This window comes from Cupressus sempervirens, chromosome 9 (assembly GCF_028749045.1).
Source record: "Cupressus sempervirens isolate cs-2001-9-10 chromosome 9, ASM2874904v1, whole genome shotgun sequence".
NCBI classification, from domain to species: domain Eukaryota; kingdom Viridiplantae; phylum Streptophyta; class Pinopsida; order Cupressales; family Cupressaceae; genus Cupressus; species Cupressus sempervirens.
In genome coordinates this window covers 457039284-457062467 of record NC_143126.1, presented here as the reverse complement: position 1 = coordinate 457062467, position 23184 = coordinate 457039284, and the positions used below count along the sequence as shown (strand labels likewise).

Genomic DNA, 23184 nt, shown 5'->3' with positions numbered 1-23184 from the left:
TGCAACTAGAAGATTTTTCTTCCTTGCTTCATTAACCCAAGGTTTCTTTAACCCACTTGCAAAGGTGCACATTCTTATAGTTCTTAACCATCAATTCCTTTTTGCATCCTCATGGCTTAGTCTTTACATTTTACCTGATCCCCTGCGATGTTGCATAGACATCTCTATTGACTATTTCCTTTTATCCCAGTATCATCACTTTAAATGCCTTAAGTCAAAAGTGAATTGTGATCATGCATTCTTTTTTTTTTCTCTCATTCACATCTCCAACCTTGATGTTATTATTAGTTGCTGTGAAGCCACATCTAGCTTAGAATAGACCATTTTTCCTTTTCACCACCTTTAGAAATGGTTAGTAAGCAAGATAGAGCTATGTTGTGATTATTGAGACTTCATAACATCACAACTTAAAAAGACAAGAGATCATGAAACAAAAAGATAAAACATTAACCTAAAAGTTAGGGATACTAAGGTATAACAAGGTTTTTCACATATCTCCTTTTAAAAGGCAAATGCATTTTGAATTAACTCAAATGACATAACAAGACAAATATTTTACCTAGGGTTTTTTCATGAGGGCTAAAATATTTTTTTAGAAACCCTAAACATTTTACACATAGTTCTTCCTATTTTTCACAAATTTTAACAAGACTACAAGCAAGTGAAAAATTAGGCCAAAACTAATATCAACGAGATGGGACATCTTACCATACACCTCCTTCTAGGGTTTCCCAAGATTGGTCTCTAACCACTAAATGCTCCCATTCACTTGGCATTCCAAGAACACCATAGGAAGAAACCTTTCTAATATGAAATCATGTGGCATTCACATCCTCAGTTAAGAGACCAAATCAATTGTTGGTGGAACATAAGAATACAAGGATCAAGACTTTTATTATATAGTGAGGAAGCTAGGAATCATAAGAAGAGAAGTTATCAAGTGGAGCAAAAAATGCTTTGGAGATATCTTCAAATAGAAGAAGGAAATTGAGAACAAGCTAGAAGAATTACAAGGGAAGATGGTGGAAGGTGACCTTTTAATGACTACCAATGAAGAAAAACAAGGATGAAGAAGGAAAGGATCAAGAAGGAAATAGAAAATCATGGTTGGAAAGGAAGAAGTCTTCTGGAAGCAAATATCTAGAGTTCAATGGCTATTGGAAGTAGATAGGAATATGACCTTTTTCCATAGGTCAAATTTCAAGCATAAGAAGATAAATACTATCCAAAAGTTACTCAATAATGAAAATGAAGAACTTCATGGTGACAAGGATCTAGAGAAGTAGACCACTAGCTATTTTCAGGAGATTTACAACCCCCCAATGTTCATGTTTTTGATTAAATAAACAGGTTTTACAGGGATCCTGAAACTCGAGAGTTAAAACATAATAGGCTAAAAATAAGTGTTAGAAGCCTAGCCACAAAAGTAACAAGTCTAAAGGTTGATAATAAGCACTAGGCCTAGCCAAATAAACAAAGGCCAAACAGAAGAGACAAGACAAACAAAATAGTCAAAAGCCAGCCAAAAAGGAAAAAGATAGGAACTAATCCTTGATCTTTCTTTCTAGCTCCTACATGACCTGGGCAGCCTCCTGGGCCATCTGGTTCTCCTTGGCTTCCTGCTGGTGAGTCTTGTGTTCTTCCTAGTGCAGAGTAGAAAAAGTGATACCAGTGGTATTACCATCATCGGATCTGGCTTTACCCCTATCGTTTCCATCCACATCCCCCTGAATGCCTCTATCTTTAAGCCAATTAGTTAAAGATAGAATGTTGTTATTAATCAAGTTGAGCAGTGAGATCATTTAGCTCAATAGATTATGATTATAATTTTCTAGGTTGTGGATCCTCCTTTCTACCAGGCTATGTCTATCATCATAATTTTTCCCTTTCTCTAGGCCCTTTAGATTCTTAGCTCTTTCCATTTGACCCACCTTCTCCTTAACCTCCTCCAGCTCATGAAAAGGCCACTTGATTGACCTATAATTGTCTATCATGCTGTTGTAGGCATTTTTCAAGAGGTTCATCCTAGATTCCTTGGCATTATTAGAGATTTCCACAATCACAAGGTTAATGATCTCTTTAAGATGTGGTTCCTCCTGGCTGTCCACCAGGATCTGGGGGTTCATCACTTCTTTGAAAATATCCATTTTTGAAGTCCTCACATTAAAATTTCTCTAGGCTTTCCTCCTATCTTTGGCCAGCACCTCCCCCCTCCAGCTCCAAAACTATCCTTTATCTACTCCTCTAGGTGAGCTTGGGGACAGATAGGGGAGAGAGGGAGCAGAGAAGAGTCTAGGTCCTGCTACAACCTCTTATCCTCCGTGCCCACCCTCTTGCATTTCTTCCCACCCTGGGTTTCCTTTTTTTCCTCCTACCTCTCCTTTTCCTCATCTTCAAACTCCATAGCCTCCTCTTCATCACACTTGTCCTACTCCTCATTCCAAAGCTTCTTTTGACCATGATCTCTAGGGCTTTTTCTTCTAGGGGTAATGGGGGAGGGCGACTTCTTTACATTAGGTGTTTCTTTTTTACTAGAGAAGGTAAGCCCCCCTTCCTTAGAAGTAATGCTCTGTGTATCATCTGAGTTAGAGGAGTACCTGGAGCTTTCAATTTCCTCATTCCTAGCCTGTGAAGGGATGCTACTTATTGTCTGAGCCTTGAAGTGCTCATAGATGAGCAGTAACAACCCCTCATGCAAAGTAGGGTTAGCAGAGGGTTTCTTTTTGAAGCTTGACACTGCCTTGCTCATAGAGTTCAACAAATAGAAAGGGAAAGAAACTTTGCTATCATGTCAAAAATGATTCAAAAGAATGAAATGGTGGGTGCGAACATGATCAAACCTAGGGTCGAGAGTAATGTACTCAATGCTAGCATGTAGAACATACCTCCAAATCTTCATTATAGAATCCAAATTATAAAATGTATCACTCTTTTTTAGGGCATTCAGCTCCTTAGAGTTGTCCACAAAGTCCTTCACTGCACTAGTTGAAAGGATTTCCATTGGAAGAAAAAATCTAGGAGATTATCTGGCATGCACCAGCTAATCTCTAAGTCTTGGGTCAGGAAGTCCTAGACCTCCCTAGAGAAGGAATAGTGAATGACCAAGTGGTTGCTTGTTTCCAACTGGTTCTTACATAAACTACATCTACTTGGTAAAATCTATCCTCTTTTTATAAGGTTATCTTGAGTGAGAATTTTGTTTTGTAAGGCCAGCCAATAAAATTTATTGATTTTAGGAGTGAGGCCTAGGATCCAATCTTTCGACCAAGGAGGCTTCTCTTTTAAGCTCCAAAAAGCCATATACCTAGAAGCAACAGAGTAGTGTCCATTGGAGTTGTCCCCATAGATCATTTCATCCCTCTTCTTTCTGAGAGCCATTGAATTTAACATTGACATGATTGGATTTAGATCATCAGAGATTATAGATAGATCTATGCAACCCTGGTCATTCCTATAGTTGCAGACTTTCAGCCAAAAAAGTTGAATACAATGGTTCACCCAAACATCATAGATAGGATTGTTCATTAGGGGGCCCTGAATAAGCCAACTATCAAACTAGAACTAGATATCCTCCCCATTCACCAATTTCCAAGATACTTATGCCTTTGCCAAGTCCCTAGCTTTTAGAAAACCATTCTAAATAGCTGATCCTCTAGGAATGTCCTCACTAAAAAGGCTGAACTAAATAGAAGGCCTCTTAATGTACTCATTGACCAAGATGTCTGTCCATTCCCCAATGTTGTTGAAGATACACCATAATTTCTTTTCCAAAAGAGCCTTATTAAGATTAGTAAGCTTCCTTATGTCAAGACCTCCATAATTCTTAGGGAGACAGACTTTGTCCCAGGCAACTAGAGGGTATATTTTTTTCCCTTCAACTCCCATCCATAAGAAATCCCTCTAAATTTTCTCCATCCTCTCCTTGACTTTAACTGGAATCACAAAGAGGCATAAAGCGTACAGTGGCAAATTTTGAAGGTTGGATTTAACCAATTGACATTTGCCAGCTTGATTGAGAATAGCTCCTTTCCAGCCAACAAGCTTTTTGTTGAACCTATCCATAATACCATTCTAGAAGGAGTTAGGAGGAATCAGACCCAAAGGAAGCCCAAGATAGGTAGAGGGAAACTTTCCCACATTACAACCCAGAATCCTAGAAATTTTCCTCTGTTTTTCCTTTGGGGTATTAATAAAATATAAAGTGCTCTTTTCCCAATTAATTAGTTGGCCTGACCCTCTGGAGTAGATATCCAGGACATCCTTCATGGTTTTTTGGCTCCTTCACAAAATCCTCCCCCCCATGATAGTATCATAAACAAAATACTGATGCGAGAAAGGATCACTTTTAGAGGAATGTTTTATCCCTTTGATTCTACCTTCTTTCTTCTTTCTCTCAATAAGCCTTCGCATACATTCAGCAAGGATAATGAAGAGTATTGGCAAGAGAGGATTCCCCTATCAAAGACTTCTTGAGGGTTTGAAAAAATCTAAAAGAGCTCCATTAACCAACACAGCAAGAGAGGAAGTAGAGACAAGCTGAGATATCCATTTACAAACTTTTAAATCAAACCCAAAAGCCTTGAGCACCATATCAAAAAAATTCCAGTCAACTCAGTCAAAGGCTTTAGATAGGTCTAGTTTAAGTAGCATCCCTTCTTGTTTGCTAGCTTCCATAGAGTGGATCACTTCATGCACCATCATGACCGAGTCTAAAATCTATTTGCCAGAGATAAAACCCATTTGTTGCTGCAATATAATCAAAGGGAGGAGCTTGAGCAACCTAGAGGTAAGAACCTTTGAGATAATCTTGTAAAAGGAATTGAATAAACTAATAGGTCTAAACTTGTCCAAAGAGTTAGCCCCAGGCACCTTAGGGATGAGGACCAGAAAAGTGGAGTTAATCTCCTTAAGAATGCTCCTGGCTCCAAAGAATTCCTAAACTGCCTTCACCACATCATCCATCACCACCTGCTAATACATCTGAAAAAGAAGATAGGGAACCCATCAAGGCCAGGAGATTTATCTGTAGGCAAGGAAAAGAGAGCTTCATGAACTTCAACAATAGAAGGAATGGCTCAAAGCATTAAGTTATGATGAGGTTGGATTATTTGAGGAAAAGAAACAACCAAGTCTTCCTAGTCCACCTTTGATAGAAGAGGATCCCAAGACAAGAGAGAAGAGAAGAAGGAGACAACTTCAGCTGGTATTTCCTTCTCCATAGTTAGCAGATCCTACCCTTTCATGATGCCAATAATTCTGTTATTAGCTCTATGCTTGAGGGTGGTTAGATGGAAGGACTTTGAATTTTGATCACCATCTTTAAGCTAGTTGACCCTAGATCTTTTCCTCCAGAACTTCTCTTTGCTGGTGATATTATGTAAGTCTATAAGAATAGACAACTTAGCCTCCCTATTAAGCTCATCATACCTATCCTACTAAATAGAGGCTTGAATAGAAATAAGTTTGTCAGATAGGACATCTTTCTCATGAAAGATATGGCCAAAATTAGTCTTATTCCAAACTTTAACCATTCTCTTAATATTACTCAGTTTCGTGGCAACTCTAAACATTACAGTGCCTTCCACTTCTAAACCCCACAAAAATTTGACTTTATCCAAAAGATCAGGATGCAAAGTCCACATTTTTTCAAATCTGAAGGGGGGGTTCCTTCTAGGTTCTATAGGAGCAATTGAGAGGGAGATAGGAGAATGATCAAATCCCAGTCTAGGCATGAGAGCTAACCTACAAGAGAAAGACTTCAACCAATCAAGGGAGATTAAAGCTCTATCCAATCTGACCTAGATGTAGTCCTATCCCAAGCATTTGTTTGACCAAGTAAAGGCACCTCCCATAAGATCCAAATCCAAAAAAGCCAAACCATTAATGAAGCTAGAGAGGTCTTATTTACTTTCCAAGTCCAAGATTAGACCACACATCTTCTCCCCATCCATAAGAGGAGTGTTGAAATCTCCCATAATGATGCCTTTCTTTAAATTATTACTTTGCACTAGGTTTCCTACTTTAGTCCAGTGATTTTTTCTATCTCTTTTATTGTTAGGAGCATATAAATTCAGCAAAAACCAATTTTCATTGGATTGAATATGATGAACATGATAGAGAAAAATATTACCCTCATTAAACACTGCTTCAACTCTAAAATGCTTGGTATTAAATAGGGTTAGCAGACCACCAGAGGCACCCTCTACATCCGAAGCCTCCGCACTCATCATGCTACTAAACTTAATTTTCCTTAGAGATTCCTTTTTCATCTTAGTTTCTTGGATAATCAAAATATTAGGTCTTTAATCTTTGATCAAATTCCTTATAATTTCCTATTTGTGAGCTCTGTTTAAGCCCCTTATATTCCATGATATGATCTTCATTTTCCATTCTTGGAACACTCCTGAAGAGTTCTTTGGCACCCATTTTCCAAGCATCTTTTGGTCTCCTCCTCTCTGGTTTACTTCTCTATGTTTCTAACTTTTCTAGCCACTATTCCCACATCTAGTTTGCAGCTGCTTCTAGTCTCCACCAGAAAGGCCAAAGAGGGTTCTCTAAATTTTTTTTTCCTAGGCTTAGGGGAAAGAAAAACTTCTCTTTCCAAAATAGAGTTCAAAGACCTAGATACTATTTGAGCTTTCTTTGGAGTTCTAGGAGGATCCTCCCAATCATCAAGCACCCTCACCAAAACTTCTTTCTCGTTCTCCACAACACTTTCAGCTCCTACTCTAGAGGAAACAAAATTATCCTTTGGGCCTTGATAGATAATTATATCCTTATTTACTCTATCCTTTTCTTCATCTTTGGTAGCCAAAAAACTTCTCCCTTCAGACTCAGGGATCCCTTCTGGGTCTGCTTCCTTCCTAATCTACTGAGGAGCTCCCTTCCAAATTTTAACCATAGGCTTTACCTGTTGCAAATTTTCTACTCCTTCCACAATCTGAGAGTCTTCTAACTCATGAAAGTCAACTTGGTTTCCTTCTAGGGCATTTGCTTCTGGCTTTTCCTTTAGAGATGCAGACACTTGACCATTTGAAGTTTTCTAGGCATGCTCTTTAGAATGGGGAACATCCTTCTTATCTTTGGTCTGAGCTATTGCAGCAGAAGGTGCTAGCTTATGTGTAACATCCTTCTTAACTTCTCCAACCTTCTGACCAACCATAATAGGATCAGCCTTGTGGCTTATGCTGGTGGTCTTCCTCTTCCAAATTTTCTTGACCCTATTGAGATAAGAGGAAGGGAGAGACTTCTTCTTCTTGTCCATCTTCGCTTTCAAACATTGAAAATCCTTATGACTAGTCTTAAAACAATAATAGCAATGAAAAGGTGCGCTCTCATAGTCCATCTATTGTATGTGAGTGCCGAGCTTAGACTCGAAGTGCACCATTTTCGGCATATCATCCCCTTCGCTTACTCCTATGCATATCCTCGCATAGGTAAGTCTGCTCTTAGAAGAAGTAATAGGATCAATTGATAATAGTTCTTCAAAGGAATTGGTCACACCCATAAAAACATCCTCATTCCAGAATTCCAAGGGTAGCTCTGGGAGTCTAACCCATATTGGAGCTTGCTGAAAAAAAGATTCATTTAAGTCCAATTTTGAAGACCATTTTTGCAACACCAAAGTTGCTCAGCCTATACTCCAGGGCCCTTCACATAGAATATTAGCCATGTCCTCATTACAGGTAAAGTCAAAAGAGAGAAACCCCTTTTCTATTGCAGTAATGCTGACCTGACCTTTAAGATGCCATTTCTTCACGGTGAACGACCGCACCACATCAATGTTTGCTCTCTGACCTATAAACTTTCCAACCAGTGTGGATGCCATCGAAGCTATGCTATGATCAACTAATTCATCTGGAATATCAATCATGCATGATCCCTTTTCTAAACTTGATACAATCTTAATCGAAGGGAAAGATGACTTACTGGATGGTTTGACACCAAAGAGCAAGGCCCATTTCACTGGAAGATTCCTTGGCCTGACCACATTGGGTTGCGTTATTGGCTTGATCTAGACTTCACCATCAGCATGTGGGTCCCCATCCCCATTTTCTAACTCTCCACACTCTGCTTGAAACCCCTCCTTTGTACCTAGTTTCTAAGATCCTCTTCCCTAAGGACTCCTGGCCAAAACTAGGTTTGAATTTTGAACAGATGCTTCCCGTCCGCTCCCCCGACCTCTCCCTCTCCCTCTCTCCATTTCCCCCCAATGTTCATGTTAATATCTAGATCGAGTTTGACTTACTTGAAGTTCTTCACCTAGTCATTGATAATGGTATGATTTAGGACTTGGTTAGGAAGGTGACTGAGGATGAAGTCAAGAGTACAATATTTTCCATGGGTGCCTTTAAGGCCCCTAGATTGGATGGTTTTCCCTTGGCATTCTTTCAAGAATTTTGGAAAATTATCAAGTATGATCTCATCTATGTGGTGTGGTACTTCATAAGGACTAGCATGATCCTTAGAGAACTTAATGAGAATTTTTTAGAATTGATCCCTAAAATTAATGACCCTACTAGATTGGAAGACTTCAGACCAATAAGACTCTATAATACCATTTATCAAATTTTCTCAAAAGTGATGGTCAATAGTATGAAACCCATTCTAAACACATTTATTAGTTTGAATCAAAATGGATTTGTCTCTGTGAGATAGATCATGGTTGTTGTTAAATCACTTCCCATGAGGTCCTACACTCCATGGAAAAACCCTGCTATGGTATTGAAACTTGATATCTTTAAGGCTTATGACAAAGTAAGAAGGGAATTCATTATTAAAATTCTTAAGAGACTTGGATTTGGGGAACATTTCATCACCCTGATTGGAGAGATGAGTGATACTATCCACTTCTTAATGGTGGTTAATGACTCACTAAGGCTTTTCTTCTCAATGAAGTGGGGGATCAGATAGAGTGACCCATTGTCACCTTATCTCTTCATAATGGTTGTTGAGATTCTTAGTAGGAATCTTCTAGCATTAGTTTTGCAGTGTGAAATCATGGGGATTAATCTTGCTATGCCTCTAGCCCCTAAGGTTCTATAGCATTTAATTGATGCCACCTTTCTTTATGGAATAATTTCCACAAGAGAGGTGAAGGTCTAGAAAAGGACTCTAAATGGATACACTGAAGTGTCAAGACAATATATCAATTATTAGAAAAGCAAGTTATATTTTTACAAAATAGAGATGGCTATTCAACAAATAATTACTAGGAATTTGAATGTCAACTTGCCATCATCCCTGATACTTATCTAGGTCTCCCCATCTCTATCAAGAAAGTGACCCCCTAATTTTGGAATACAGTGGTGGAGAGGATGTAGAGGAAGCTAGTAGGATGGAAGGGGAAGGTCTTAAGTAATGCTGTAAAGCTTCAATTACTCTCAGCTTCCTTGCAAGGTATCTTGGTTTATTTCCTATCACTATTTAAGATAACTACTATATTTAGAGAAATTATTGATAAGATACTACATAATCTCTTATGGATGGGGGTGGAGGAAAAGAAGAAGCTAAGCTTGGTTAGTTGGGACAAGGTTTGCAAACCAAAATCACAAGGAGGTTTGAACCTTAGAAGGATTGGAGATCTAAAAAAAGCTCTTATGATGAGGGTTGGATGGAGGCTATCATAACCCTTGGTGCCACATTATGAGTGCTAAGTATTTGAATACTTGTCCTTTTTCCCAAACTCTTTCTAGTGAAAGTTTGTCGACTGGTTCAAAGATGTCACAAAGACAAGAAAATAGTTGAAAGAGGGCATACAATGGACATTGGGAGAGGGTAACTAGGTTAAATTTTGGAAGGATAGATGGATTGAGAAGGTCCTTTAGTTGAAACAAAGTTCATTGTGTTAAAAGACAAGGGGGAGATTGGGATGGGAGAAATGGTGAAACACTACATCCAACATAATGAATTGAAGACCTTTAACATAGATAACTTTGATGGGATAGATAGAGCCTTAGAAGAAGATCTTAACATTCTTTTTAAGGGGAGCCATATTCCCTCCTTCTTGGAGGAGGAAAAAATAATTTGGGACAAAAAATCAAATGGGGAATTTAGTGTGAACTCAATTTATACTTTGCTAATTGGAAACATGGGAAATCTAGAGTGGAAAAATGTCTAGAACCCTCACTTTCTACCCAAAATAAACTTCTTCTAGTGGTTGGGAATGCATAATAGTGTTCTCACCATTGATAATCTCAAGAGGCATGGCTTCTAATTATGTAATAGGTGTGTGCTATGCTACCAGGAGGAAGAGTTTATCCCACACCTCTTCATTCACTGTCCTTACTCTATCTAGGTTTGGCAGAATATCATTGGGTAGCTTGGATTATCATGGGTTTTCCATCATTTTATTTTCAAATTTTCTTTGTTGTGATGTGGAGCCTAATCAGACTCAAAGGTTTATTCAACATGATTTTTCTCCCCATATTATTTCTAGGTGGTTTGTGGGTAGCACCCCCAAGATAGGGTCAAGGGGTAGAACCCCTATAGGGTTCTCTGGTAGTGCCCCAAGTGTGATCCCTATCACAGTATAGGGTGGAGTCAAGGGGCAATTCTATCGTGGGGGTTTTGGGGGGCCACTCCCCCAAAGCCAAAAATGCCCTTATGTTGTAAAAGGTGTTGGTTGTAATTTTTTTCTTATTAGACAACTTATTCTAGGCCTAATTTTGTAAGTGGCAAAAGCTTGTATAAATAGGATTAGGGTTAGGGATTTCTTAATGTAATGGTAATATTATAGCTTCTTGCAATGGTATTGAGCTGTAAGGAATTATAGATTGTAATCACTAGATAATAATAATATTGGACTTATTATTGGTGGACGTAGCCCAGGAATTGGATGAACCACATTAAATCTTGGTGTCTTGTGTTCTCTTCTATGCGATCTATTATTTTTTGATATTGGTTATATTTGCATGTAACTGTTATTTCTATTAAGGTTAAACCTAAAAAGTGGTATCGGAGCTAGATGATTATACTTTTTTTTAGCTTAGACTATCGTCATTTTTTTAGCTCAGACTATTGTCATTTTTAAACTTAGACTATCATCTTTTTTTTTGCCAGATGGTCATCTTTTTTTTTTTGGCGATCCTCTCGAGGAAGGTCTCAAGGTTGAGTGGGAGTCTCATAGTTGAGTGGGAGCAATGAAAGATGAGGGTAAGCTAAAGGTGGAGAATTTTAATGGGTAGAACTTTTAGTTATGAAAGATGCAAATGGAGGACTATCTTTATTAGAAAGATTTATGGAAGCCATTGGAAGGAAAATCAAAGCAACAAGGAACTATGTTAGATGAGGATTGACAGATCTTAGAAAGAAGGGCACTTGAAAGAATTTGATTATGCTTCACACTGTTAGTAATATTTAATATTAAAAAAGAGAAGACAAATAAAGAGTTGATGCCAACCCTAGCAAAACTGTATGAAAATCCCTCCACTTCAAACAAGGTATTTCTCATTAAGTGTTTATTTAATATGAAAATGATAGAAGGTGGATCTATTGCAGATCATTTAAATGAGTTTAATACTATTACTAGTCAATTATCTTCTATGCATATTAATTTTGATGAAGAAATTAGGGCTCTCTTGATTTTGTGTTCTTTGCCTGAAAGTTGGAATGGCTTGGTAATGACTATGAGTAATTCTATTTTTGGATCTAATACCCTAAAATTTGATGATGTGATTGGTGTTATTATGAGTGAGGGAACTCATGGGAAAACCTCAGGTGGATCTGCAACAAGAAGTGCTTTGAATGCAAAAAGTAGATGCATAAAGACTGAGAGAAGAAATAATTCTAGAAATCATGAGAAATCAAGAGGAAAGTCAAAGGGGAAGAGGTCTAAATCTAGAGGACCAAGAGATTGTTGGTACTATGGTATACCAGGGCATAAGAAGAAGGATTGTTGGACTTGAAAGAACAATGAAGGAGATAAACTAGAAGGAAATAAGAAGCAAATGTGGTAAGTAACAAATCTGAAGAGGATTCTCTACTTCTTTCTTTAGAAAGTATTGATGATTCATGGGTTTTAGATTCTGGTGTTTCATTTCATGCTACACCTCATAGAGGTTATTTTATTGATTATGTCCAAGGGGATTTTGGGCTTGTTTATTTAAGGGATAATGAACCATATTCAATTTTTGGAAAGGAAAAAGTTAAGATTAAGTTGTAGAATGGAAATCATTGGCTACTACATGAGGTAAGACATGTTCCAAGGATGGTTAGGAATTTAATTTTAGTAGGGCAGCTCGATGATGAGGGTTGTTTAGTTACTTTTAATGATAACATTTGGAAGGTTTAAAAAGGTTCTCTTGTAGTAGCAAAAAGTGTGAAATTAGGCACCTTATATCTTTGTACAGGTCATACTATTCCTTCTACTTTGATTGTTTCAAAGAAAAATGAATGTTAAGAAGCAATTACTATAGTTAAGTAGGGAGAACAAATAGTTGTTGTAGATTCTAATATAGTGCTATGGCACCATAAACTTGGGCACATGAGTGAAAAAGGCATGAAAGTACTTCATTGAAAGAAAGTTTTACCAGGTCTAAAATGTGTTAATATGAATTTCTATGAAAGTTGTGTATATGGAAAATAAAAGAGAGTAAGCATTGTGAAGACTAGGAAGGAAAAGAAAAGTGAGAGATTAGAGCTTGTGCATATAGATGTTTGTAGACCAGCTTAGGTATATTCCCTTGGTGGCTCTTATTATTATGTTACATTTATTGATGATGCAACTAGAAAAGTATGGGTTTATTTTGATTAGACAAAAATTTGATTTATTTTAAACTTTTAAGAAATGGAAATGCTTGGTTGAAAATGAGACTTGTAAGAAATTAAAATGTCTCAGATCTGATAATGGTGGTGAGTATTACAGTCATGAATTTGAAGATTATTGCTCCATTCATGGTATTTGTAGACAAAAAATTATTCCAAGGCTCCTTAGAAAAATGGAGTGGCGAAGCGCATGAACATGACTATAATGGAGCATGCAAGGAGCATAAGGTTACATGTTGGGTTTCTCTTAAACATGTGGGCAGAGGCTGTCAATACTATTGTATATATAATTAATAAAGGCCCCTCTACTCTTTTGGGCTCTGGTATTCTAGAGGAAGCATGGATTGGTAAGAAGGTGAGTTATTCTTTTCTAAAAACCTTCTGTTGTAAAGCATTTTCTCATATAGATTCTAAAAATAGAACCAAGCTAGAAGCTAAGTCAAAGAAATTTGTATTTTTTGGATACGGCATTAATGAATTTGGTTATAGGCTTTGGGATTTAAAAAATTGTAAAATTGTAAGAAGCAGGGATATCATATTCAATGAGAAAGTGTTGTACAAAGATCTATTATAGCAAAATGAGAAGCAAGAAGATGACTATGTAGTGCTAGATGATACTTCAAAAGCTGATGTTCTAACAATTCCGCCTGATCTACAACAACTACAACAACAAATACCAAACACACCAATGAATGTTAAATGGTCAGCAAGGCTAAGTAGACCTCTAGAAAGATTTTCTCCCTCTTTATATTCTATTTTATTTACTAATGCTGGCGAACCTAAATGTTATGATGAAGCTATGTAGGTGGATACAAAGATTTAGTGGGAGTTTGCAATAAAAGAAGAAATGGACTCTCTATTGAAAAATAAGACTTAGGATTTATTCTAGTTGCCTACAAGTAAAGGGCTTTATAGAATAAATGGGTTTATAGGTTGAAAGAAGAGGACGATGGTAAGAAATGATTTAAAGCTAGGTTAGTGGTAAAAGGATTTGTACAGAAAAAAGGCATTGATTTTGACATGAGATATTCTCTCTTGTTGTTAAAATGATTTCTATTTGCACTATGTTAAGTATTGTGGCTACTAAAGATTTTCATTTTGAGCAACTTAATTTAAAATAACCTTCCTTTATGGTGATTTGGATGAAGATATATATATATATATATATATATATATATATATATATATATATATATATATATATATATATATATATATATATATATATATATATATATATATGGCACAACCATAGGGATTTGAGGTCAAAGGTAAGGAGAACTTAGTGTGTAGATTGAAGAAAAGTTTATATGGCTTGAAACAAGCACCTCAACAATGGTATCTAAATTTTTATGCATGAGCATGGATATAGTAGGTGTCATTTAGATCATTCTGTTTATTTTAAGAGGTTGGATGATGACAACTACATTATTTTATGTTTATATGTTGATGATATGGTTGTAGTTGGGTTTAACATAGATCACATTAAGGGGCTGACATGCTAGTTACCACATGCATTTTCTATAAAGGATTTGGGGGAAGCAAAAAAAATCCTTGGTATGAATATTTGAAAAGATAGGAAGAACATAAAATTGACATTATCTCAGGCTAATTATATTCTGAAGGTTTTGCACCATTTCTCTATGGAGAATAAAGTTGTCTACACACCTTCACTTGTTCATTTGAAGTTGACTAAGGAGATGTGTCCAAAGACACAAGAAGAGGAGGATAAGATGTGCAAGGTACCCTATGCTTTAGTTGTAGGAAGCTTGATGTATGCTATGGTATGTACAAGGCCAGATATTACACATGTAGTGGGACTTGTTAATAGGTATATGAGTCATCCAAGAATTGAGCGTTGGAATGTTGTTAAATGGATTCTCAAAAATTTGAGAGGAACATCTAGTAAGTGTCTACATTTTGGGGGCTCTACTACTAATTTATAGGGCTATGTTGAGTTAGATTTGGCAGGGGATATTGATACTAGGTAGAGTACTAAAGGTTATATATTTACTATTGGTGGGGCTATAGTGAGTTGAGTTTTTCGGTTGCAGAAGGTTAATGTTTTATCCACTATAGGGGCATAGTACATTGTTGCTATAGAGGTAGCCAAGGAGATGATATGGCTTCAATTCTTCTTAGAAGAATTGGGACACCTCAAAAGGATAATTATTTGTTTACAAATAGTCAGAGCATCTTTTATCTTGTGAAAAATTCAGCTCTGCATTCAAATACAAAACACATATAATTGTTGTACCATTTCATTTGGTCAATTTTCGATGATGGATAGTTAAAAATGGATAAGATACATATAGATCACAATCCAACATATATGTTTACAAAGGTAGTGACAAGGGAGAAGTTGAACTTCTCTTCAGCTTTGGTTGGTCTTCTAGACTAAAAAGAATAAAAGAACTACAAAGTCTAAGGTGGTTTGATATTCTAGTGAGAGCTATAGGTTTAGTAGTGCTATGATCAGTCTCCAAGTGGGAGGTTATTGTTGTAGAGTTTGATCAATCTCGAAGTGGGAGATTATTGTGATGTGGAGCCTAATTAGACTCAAAGGTTTATTTGGCATGGTTTTTCTTGCCATATTATTTCTATAGGGGTTTGGGGGTAGTGCCTCCTATTGGCCTAGTTTTTCACCATTCTTGCTGTGTTGCATTCAGAAGGAAAAAACCCTAAGTGTGTGTTTTAAAGTCTTGAATTTAGGTCAAGACCTTGGGAAAGATTCTTGAAAAACCCTAAAGCCTTATTCAATTTTGCTCTAGCTCTTGAAATTTTCTGAAAACAATATTTCAAAAAGATTTTGGTGGGATAAATTTAACCTAAAGTTTCATGGTGCAAGCATTACTATAAATTTTTTTGTTAAACTCTTGCTAACCCAACCTTTAATTGTAGTTACTATTCTAAATTGTTTTATTTAAGAACCTTAACTACAACAAGATTTTGATTAACAGTTGATCTTGGTGAGATCAAAGGCCAACGCTTCCCCACATTAAGAATATGTAAGAACATTAAGTAAAGTGGGCAAGCACCTTTGCGCCACACAGCTCTTGCTGACGTTGGAACCTCAGTGCATAGTAGAGTCCATAAACTGCCAGATTATTCAGACCCATATTGCAAAATTTTTAGTGTTTGTTAGCACATGTTCAATTTTCCTACGATGTTATTGGTTGGCTCTTTAATGAAATTATCACTCTCTCATCAATCATGATGCACCGTCGATCTTGGTAAGATTGACAGAGAGCGCTTCCCCACATTAAGAAGGTGGATGATAGTTACGCAAGACATGCAACACATAGTGATGTCATGGACCCACTTTTTAGAAGGCAATAATGACATTTCTTTATGGCAATTTTTAGTTGAGCTAGAGCATAGAGAACATATTTTATTGGTTGACATTGCTTACCAGCTCCTAATGGAAAAAGATTTTGACTCACCATCAATCTTTGTAAGATTGACAGAGAGCGCTTCCCCACATTAAGAAAATGATCACAATTTAAATAATGTGGGCAAGTGCCAATGCGTCACATGGCATAGTAGGACTAAGCTTGGAGAAGGTTATTGAGTCACGCTAGGTTATAAAGTCTTGATTAAGTGGAACACATTCATTGGTGGAACATGACATGTATATGTTGGGTTGGAAATGATGTTATGGGCACAAAAATTCTTAGAATTAATATTGCAATCTATGTTATTGTCAGACTTGTCAGAGCACGTTCATTTAAAAGGTGGCATCCTATTGGTCAAGATAGATGACTAGATGATATAAGTATACAAGTTTATGTGAACATTGATTTGTGCAAAATCAAAGGCTAGTGATTGCCCACATTATCAAGATGCAAGAGATTTAAATAATGAAAGGGGAAGTGCCTTGTGGACATGTGTCCATAATGATGTCAATGCCATATTTCATGAGATAAGCTAGCACTGCTAACAACTGTTCTCTTTCTATATCACAAGTGTCAAAATTCCATCAGCCATTTATGCTAACACGGTTTCCTATAACATCTCTTAGTTCCACCATTGATCTTGACTCGATCAATGAACAACACTTTCCTACTTGATGAAGTTACATGACAGATAAATAAAGAGGGTAAGTGCCTTAGTGACATGTGTCCTTAATGATATCATCACATTTATCTCAGATTGTTAAAAAGGTTCAAGTTATGCAACCATTGATCTTTTAGAGATCGACGACTGACACTTGCCTGCATTATGAAAGTGCTCAATAGATAGATAAAGTAGGAAGCACCAACCTTATGTGTGGAAAATGTGACATCAGGGACCCACTTTTTTCAGAAGATAATAAGGAGCCTACTTGCATGGAGTTTTTTAGAATGTAGTGCTTCACGTGGAGATTTTCTATTGGTTGATGAGATTGACTGTGTGTTGTAGCAATACAAAATTGTATGATCATCAATTTAAACAAGATCAGGGGTTGGTGCTTGCCCACATTTTCAAGATGCAATAAATTTAAGCAATGCGAGGAAGCACTAACTCAACATGTAGAAAAGTGGGACCAAATGCAACCAAGGTGGGCTGACGTGTGAAAGGTTAGAAGAGTCATTACGCCAGTTGGATTACAACTTTTTCACATGTTTCCATAAAGAAGTTTTACTTCTCATAACCATTGATCTGAAGAGAGATCAATGGTCAGTGCTTGCCCACATTATCAAGATGTAAGAGATTTAAATAATGTGGGGAAGCACTTGTTCGACACGTGGCCAGATCTCTAAAGCTATAAACCAATTTTTTGAATTTTTTTTGAATTAGGGTCATCCAATGTAATGAAATCAATGGATAAGATTCAAATTTGAATGCAACATAGAAATAATGGCTAATAGAAGCTAATGTCATTTAGAGCTCATTTTTGCAATCTCAATGCATGAATATAATTCATGAATCCACCATTATTTAACCATAAATTCATAAAACGTTATCAGAGCACAACGAATTTTTGGAGCTAAGGCACAAAATCTTACTAGGTGATTCAATGAATTGTGGTGATTTTCAATAGAGAAAGAGGCACAATTTAGTGGGTAAGTGATTTGCAACTTTTGAAAATTAAGAAATTGGTGATTTGAAGTTTAAAGTTTTTCAAGATGCCTCCACGAAAGGAATTTTTTGGACTTACTGATTATCTTAAGAGGTCTGTCCATGATGATTTTCTTGAGCAATTTACCCCATTTGCACATGAAATGAAAACTGGTAGAGATTTCATTCCTAAGAACTCTAGGTTAATAGTTGCTAAGGGTTTCTACGATAAGGCATATAATTAAAAAGATGCTCAGATTTCCATGGGAGGATTAGAATCATTTAAAAAATTATTTTCTAAAAGAAAATTAGATACCCCTTTAAGTAATGTCTGGGAGTTTGACATTTGAAAGTTAGTAGTCCTGGTGGTTTTCTTTAATAGTGATCTACTAATTGACCTGGGCAAGAAATATGAACACATTAAAAGATTTGTGAAGAACTATGCTGGAGAAAATCTTTTTAGGGTTTCTCCTAACTTGATTAGGGAGGTTTTTAACCTCAACCCTAACAGTGTTGTGCATGAGATCATTGACATGGATGACCTTCAAGCAAGGTATGATGCACAGAGGGGTGTACCTAAGAGTGAGGCCTCTGTAAAAACATTTCACCAGGATTGGTACACTATCCTTGGTCACACACAATACCCCAAAGCCACTAATGAGGAAATACTTTAATCCTAGGGCTCAAGCTTTATATTTTTCCCTTTGCCAAATCTTTGGGATGGATGAAGGGGATCACATCCTAGGCTCTATTGTCCTTATCATGGCTCAAACATTATAGTTTGGAATGAGCAGTATTTTGGATTTTGCCTCTCTCCTAGTAGAACAAATTCATAATGGATTCGTAGGAATATCAAAAGGGGAGGTAAACAAACCTTTTTGTTGGTACTCCTTGCTCATGCATGTATGTCTTTTTAAGGGAGTTACCTTTTTCTCTAGAGGTATGGAATTAGAATTGAGAAGGGATGGTGAAAATAATCTAGTCCAATTGTTGAGCGTTGATATGACTTCGGAGCCCAAAAATGCTAGTTTTATGATATTTGACAGGTATTTTGCATCTAGGATTAGATTTATTTTGAGAGGGGATAGCCCTAGAATTCCAAAATCACTGTTAGAATTAGTCAAACCCAAGTACCATACAAAAGGGCTTTTGGTTAGTCACAATTACGGGGATGTAATCCCATATAATGTTTCTATAGTGATCAAAGTATATGGTTTTTTTGGGAACCCCATGTTCTACCTTTCCATGTGCCTTTGAAGGTAGGAATAGTAGAATTGTTGTGGTAGATTGGAAATATTGAGGAGAGAGACATGATTGGTAAGGCTAAAGGAACTTTTGTCCCAATTCTTACCCTGGTACATGATTTTGTTTTTGCAAGAAAGTGTTGGAGACATATCAATTTATTTTTGAACAAGTACAACATGGCAGAATCCCACACAAGGTATATTGATCTAGAGGGATTCTTTGATCTTTTGAGCGAAAGGACAAAAGCTACTCGTATGAAATAGTAGGTGTATTTTCTTGAAGATATTATCATTAATATTTTCCCTTTATAGGACCAAGAGGTTAGGAAAGAAAAATGGATAGTATTCAGAAATTCTTTGGAATTCATCAATGCATTTGACTCTAATTATGATCCTTTGAAAGATAAAAAATATTGGGGAGCCAAACTGCATGTGTTAATGAATAAGTTTGCTGCAATAATGAAAACATGAATGAGAAAAATGCCACATATGTCAAAGCCTATCTAGATAGAGCTGCAAAGGTACAAAGAAGAATAAAAAACAGAAATGTAGTTGCTCTTGATCAGTACACATTGCAAAAGAGGGCAGGGTATGTGATGGTTCAAAACATTCAACAAGTTCCCCTCATCGAAAACCAAGGCTAGAGAGTCCACCTATAGCTAGTACCCCAAAGAAGCAGAAGTTGGAACAAGGATCCTCTTCTTGTGTAGAAGAGTACTCCCCAAGTCAAACCCCAATTAGAATAGATGTAGAAGCATCCTTAAGGGAGCAGCTAAGATAGACTGGTGGATAAGGGGATGTAATTGTTACTTCTATAGATATGGAAAGAGGAGTGCCTCAACAGCCTCCTATACCCTCCTTAGACCTTACAGTTGCTAATTATCAAGGTAAGGAGATAGACCCTCTAATTTCTTAAGCCTCTTAGAAGTTTATAAATGATGAAAATTTTGTTAAGTCTAGTGCTTTTGCATAGTTTTTATGGAGAAAGAATATAGGAAATTTTGAGAAGATATGTGAGAAAATAAAAGCAGAGCAACCTAAAAAATCATACTCTATTATTAAGGATGAGGTAAAATCCAAATTTTTGAGTGATTTGGCCCAGTTTACATCTAAGGTCAGGAGATAGGGAGTTAAGGAGTTAGGGGTCCTAGTTTTGCCAGAGTAGGACATAGCTAATACTATGATTTTTGAGTCAATTAGGAAGGATAAAAATGTACAGTATAAAACTGAGTAGGATATACTGCAAGCACATAGGGGAGTTAAATTTAGTGATGACCATCAAGCCCTAGTAATTTGGTTAATTGAGAAGAGAGATAAAACTAGAATGCAAGAAATTTCTAGTGCAGAACATAGTAGTGCTCTTACAATATATAGGGTTGGTGAAGTAAGTAGCCAACAAATTTTTGGAATGACTTCAAAAATGGTAAAATTTTGGAATGTGGTGTCTAGACAAGAACATGATAATTTTTTAGACCTTAAAGTTAAATTTGAAGAAGTTCTAAAGGCATATGAGGAAAGGGGCAAACAAATATAGTTGGTAGAAAATCAGGTAGCTCAAATGGACAAGCAACTAGGGAAGAGAAAGATGGGAGAATTCAACAAGCCAAAAATTGTATACCCCTGGCCACTAATTGAACCATTTAGATCCACTCCCATTATTGAGATACCAGACACCCCATAGAGGCCTAAATTCTACACTACAGAGGAATTTGAAGAAGAAAAGAATAAATTATATGCAGTGCATGTAGAATTGAATAATTAGTATGAAGAAAAAATAAGGCAAGCTATAATGTACTTAATAGATAGAATTGAGTGGCCAGCATTTTATGACTAGTTGGAAAGAGTTGCAGCTATCTGGAATGAAATAAAAGGACATGAAGACAAATTGATACCCCTTGTATAGAAATGGACTGAAAGAAGTAATGACATTATTGCTATGTGCATATCCATCATCCAATTACCATGTCACCAAATAGAAAAGATTTTTGATTTCCTAAATAAGCTAGAGGGTTTTGATGACAAACGAGATTTTATTTAGAAAAGAATAACAATTTGTTTCTCTAAGTATATGACTAAGAAATTTGACCTTTTTCCTAGTGCTCTCAAAAGGATTAACAAAATAAAAGAAAAGGAAGAGTGGAAAAAGGAATTCGATGAAATATTCTACCAAAGAATGAATAATTTTATAAATGAAAATGGGCATTTACTATGGGCAATGACCAATGAAGAGCTAGTCAAAGTGCAGCTATTTTAAAATATTAGTAGAAAAGATCTCATTGAAATAGAAGTAGGCCAAAATTCTATAATAAAGTTGTAGAGGGAAATCATAAATTTTGATTGGCCTGGTGACACCATTTTCATTGAATGGAAAGAGAAATTTGTGGTAGAAGAAGATGTAGATGTAACTATTACTCTTATAGTTCATGATGAAGATAGTGAGAGCCCCCGAGTTGAGGTAAGCTTGCAGGTAATAGAATAGGACACATCACTTTTAAGCTTGATAGCCACCTACTCCAAAGAATTAGATTAATAAAGAGTGAAATCATGGAGTTTATAGTTTTCCAAAAGATGTAACATAAGAGGGGCCTACCAGAAGAATATTATGATGTATATGTCTTTTTGTTACACACAATTTTGTCTTTTGTGACAGTTGTGTGTAAATACCTTTTGTAAAAGGACATCTGTCAGTTCTCTATGCCTGAAGCTTGTTGAATCTCACATTATATAAGTGAGATTCTAGGGCTAGAGGAGGGTCTAATTTCTAATACAATTTGAGTCTATTTTGAGTATGGTTCAGTCCAGTTATTGTATCAAACTTTATGATGTATCTTTTGTACAATTTTTTTAAGAATACATTGATGTTATGTGATCCTTGTGTCCTTTTCTAGAGTCATTCTAAGTTTTACTCCAATTGTATACAAGTTTCAAAGAAAATTAATACAAGTTTGAGCCATTCCCATATCTATTCTTACTGAATTTTGTCTCCTTTGTTATTACTTGGTTATTCTAGTATTGTATGAGCAAAGCTTGTCCACTTGAATGCAATTCACTTAGGTTTTATGTCAATTCATTATTGCTATTGATTCAATGAATTAAGTAAATGCTTTAGTGAACTTGATTAGATTTCTATAGTAATAGAAATGATGTCTTTAAGAATGATTTCCAGTAAGGATTGCTAATAATATTTGTTGTAATGCAACATATTAGATCTATAAATTGGAGTAAACTCTAAATCCCAATGGAATAGGCACTGATCTAGTTAATCTAGTCTGCAGATAGGTAGATCATGAGTGAGCATCAAGTTTAAAATCAAAATCAACTTTATTTTACTATTTGAAGAGTTTCAAGGGTGGTCAGCACTTGTTTGCATGTAACTTTTAAGCTGTAGCTAGCCACTATTGCTGGAAATACTTGCAAATTGGAGAAGAATTGTGACCAAACCTATTTATAAGGGGTATATATCATCTGAAAGTGTCAATAAATGGATAAAATATATACATGGTAGAGATAGAAGATGAGAATCAGAATGAAACTTATAAAATTCTCATACAACAACATTTATTGTTAATCATCCCTTAGGTATACCCATCTTGGTTCTACAGAGCGTAAGGAGTAGAAAGCCAGTCTTGGTTTTGTTGAAGTTGGATCCAAATGGTTTTCACAAATGATTGTTGATTGGAGGTAGCTAACCCTTAGATTATGTGAGTATTATTATATTCATACTGAGCCTTTGTTGTTTAGTAGTTGAAAAACACCAAAAACATGGTGACTCTACTGGGGAATTGTCCAACAATGTGTAAGAAGTACTACAGTTTCTTTGGTCTTGTTGTGTATGTGTTTGTTAGATATTTTAGTATTGTTCATGGTTATAGTGGACATGTTTTAGTGAAAAACCTTGACAATTTAAAAAAAGATAAGAAAACCAAATGCCATAGATGTGCATTGATGTACATAGCCCTTCCAAGTGTCTTATCTATTAAACAAGAGTTGCAGTCTCATGATTTTTTTGATTGGTTCATCTGTATGTCAGATATTTCCATATTATCTTGTGTCTTTTCCTTGAAGTTGAAAGTAATTTTAATTGTTGTATTTTCCCTAGAATAGGGTGGCAACTTAGTCAAGGTTTTGAAGCTAG

General features: G+C 36.2%; 1 long non-coding RNA gene across 1 annotated transcript in view; it reads left to right on the top strand.

Annotated features, from left to right (window-relative positions):
• LOC149539296 (uncharacterized) overlaps nucleotides 1-23184 on the top strand; it is a 206605-nt gene that overhangs the window by 14900 nt on the left and 168521 nt on the right. Inside the window, exon 3 of the long non-coding RNA XR_016356212.1 lies at nucleotides 11062-11313. This is a non-coding gene — a long non-coding RNA (uncharacterized LOC149539296). Of the gene's footprint in view, nucleotides 1-11061 lie in introns of the transcript that reaches the window.